This window comes from Populus alba, chromosome 16, assembly GCF_005239225.2.
Source record: "Populus alba chromosome 16, ASM523922v2, whole genome shotgun sequence".
Lineage (NCBI taxonomy): Eukaryota > Viridiplantae > Streptophyta > Magnoliopsida > Malpighiales > Salicaceae > Populus > Populus alba.
Window position 1 is genome coordinate 7,283,299 of NC_133299.1, and position 2,965 is coordinate 7,286,263.

Here is a 2,965-nt window from a genome sequence, read left to right on the forward strand (position 1 = left end):
TTAACAGAATTTTTTTAAAAATAATTTGATAAATTCTACTTTTAATTTTAAGTGATATCACTTACATTACTTATATTTAGCAGTATAAATATATTAATCATAAAAATAGTAGATTATTGTATCAAATTAAATATTATAAGTAAAGATAGAGTATAAATTACGGAGCTCATTATAAAATAAATAAATAAACAATTTTAAGTTTTTTTATGAGTCAAACGTATATCATGTTTGAATTTTATAGATTAATTGGTTTATCAAATATATTTTTAGTTTGTTAGATAATGTTTATACCCTCGTGACAATACAAAAGTTTAAAACTTGTTTTACTTTGGGCTAAAGTTTCTTAAAATTTTAAGGTTTTAATTTTTTGTGGTCTTTCTAATTCAATTTTTTTAAGATTATTTTTTTGTTTTCAATATAAATTATATTTAAATAAAATAATTTTTGTATTTTATACTTTTAAATAAAAAACGATTTATGTGATATCATTTGAATAGTATAATTTGAGTAAAATATTTGATCTCATTAAATCATTTGAAGAGAGTTTCTCTTTTATCAAGTTACGATTTATGTGGTATCAAGTTAGTTTAGTGACTTATAAAACTTTTTTTTTTCCTCTAAAAGGAAAGTAGCTATTTATAAATGTAGTTATAGTTATTTTTTAAAATATTTTTTACTCAAAAATATATTAAAATAATATATTTTTTTTAAATTATTTTTAACATCATTATATTAAAATGATTTAAAAACACCAAAAAAATATTAATTTGAAATAAAAAATAAAATTTTTTTTATTTTTTTTAAATATATTTTTGAAACATAAAAATAAAGTGTAATAATTAAAAGAATAGATTGAAATTAACTCAAAACGAAAAGTGATGAGCTATACAAGGTAGGTTAGTGTTTTTACCATATGACCTGCATGGCATTGAGTCTTAGGATAAGGAGAAGAATTTTCAATTCTAAGATCTTTGATAAGGAAAAGAATGTTAAATCTATATCTTATTATTTGTATCATCCACGAAACTATCTCAAGTTTTAGAACGTAGTGGCATAAATGTAGAAATATACAGCATAGCATACTAGTGATCATATTAATGCTAAACATGTGTTGAAATTTTTTTTAATGTATTGATGTTAAAAATCATGTTTCTTTAAAATTTGAATTATATACGTTTTTTAAATTTTTTTAATATATTGATGTTAAAAAAATTAAAAAAAAATATACTTTAATATATTTAAAAAAAACACTTTAAAAAACAATATTACCTTCTAAATATTATTCAACTCACAATGAAAATAGGCATATCTATCTTTAATTAGAAAGATAAAAAAAATATATGGACTATCTGTTCTTTAACTTTTATTTTATTAGATAGGTGGTTTGAAAGAAAAATGTTTTGTTCAATGCTTTCTTTCTTGAAGGGGGTAATGTTGTTGGCTTAAAACACTGTGCAATATTTTTAAGAGAGGTTAATCTATTAAAAATTTATATAATTAACATAATTTAAATAAATTAAAATTAATTTTAAATAACTCTTGATTTTTCTCCTTAAAAAATTCTTGGTTTTTCTAAATTTAATTATTAATTTGTAGAGGTTAATCAAAAGTTAATAATGGTGAAAATTAATTCTCATTAACTTTTTAATTTTTTAACTTTTAAAATTCATTATAAAAAGAGGGTAAAGCAAAAGATTCTATTTTGATTTTTTTAGATTTTTGCATACTCTTCCTTATCTTATATTTTAGGATTTTCTTCTCATTTTAACCTATGGCTTTCGACCCAAATCTAGAGGTTAGATTCATATTTTTAAAAGACATTTGAGTTTCTTATTATGTGGTTCAAATATATTTTAAGAAGTTTATCTAAAAAAAGTGATATTGTTGAAATTTGAGAGGATATATTGCAAACATTTTAGCTGCATAAGTAAGGAGCAATAAAACATTAAAAAAAATATGATTTATCATTGAAAATAACAAAAAATTTACTACTTATTTATTACTTTAAAGTACTTTAATAAATACATACCCTCTTTTATTTTAATTTAAGCATAATGTTTTTCCCCTACTAGTATGTATTCTAAAATTTTGAATTAATATCAATTGTAAGTTTAATTATATGCTTAATATGCATGCTACAATTCTTTTTATTATATTTATATTGAAAAACATGTTTGCCATGAGTTATACTTTTGCATATGTATGGGCCGTGTTTGTTTTATGAAAAATGATTTTCTGGAAATTATTTTTTAAACTTTTCAGTGTTGTTTGTCATTCGAAAAGTTAAACATGAAAAACACTTTCCTGAAGTTGTAAAAAATTTAAAAATATCATGCTATTTACTTAATATATCAAATTTGATCCTCAAACTTTTGATTGCTATATATTTTATTTTGAATCTTTTTTTTTCAATTTCATCTTTTAAAATTTGATTTAATTTGATTTTTATATCAACTTATTTTTATAATTATTATTTATTTTTTTCTTATTGTTTTTTTAATTGAAATTTTTTAAACATGTATAAACTTTAAGTTTTTATTGGACATTTTTCACAGCCATGCTTGGCAAGACTTGATTTAGACTAATTTAGTATCAATTCCAAATCAAGGAAAATAACTTTCGTTAGAATATAATTAATTAAAATACTTGATTAATTTTCAAGGACAGATCAAGAATATACAAACAACCTCCAATCCTGATAAGAAAACCCATGCATTACTTACAATTTCCAAAACCAACCAATCATACCAAACTAATCCTGAATGGTTTTTTACGTTCAAAATGTTTCAGAAGATCTATCCATGAGAATGTTGACACAAAGACCTGCCTTACATAACGTCGATACATGGTGACTGTCCACCAAATAATCAAAACACAATATTTCTTTGTGAGATGACTAATCCATATGCACCTAGTACAGTAAGCATAAAATTCTTAGAAACAATATATCAGAACGACAAGCAAT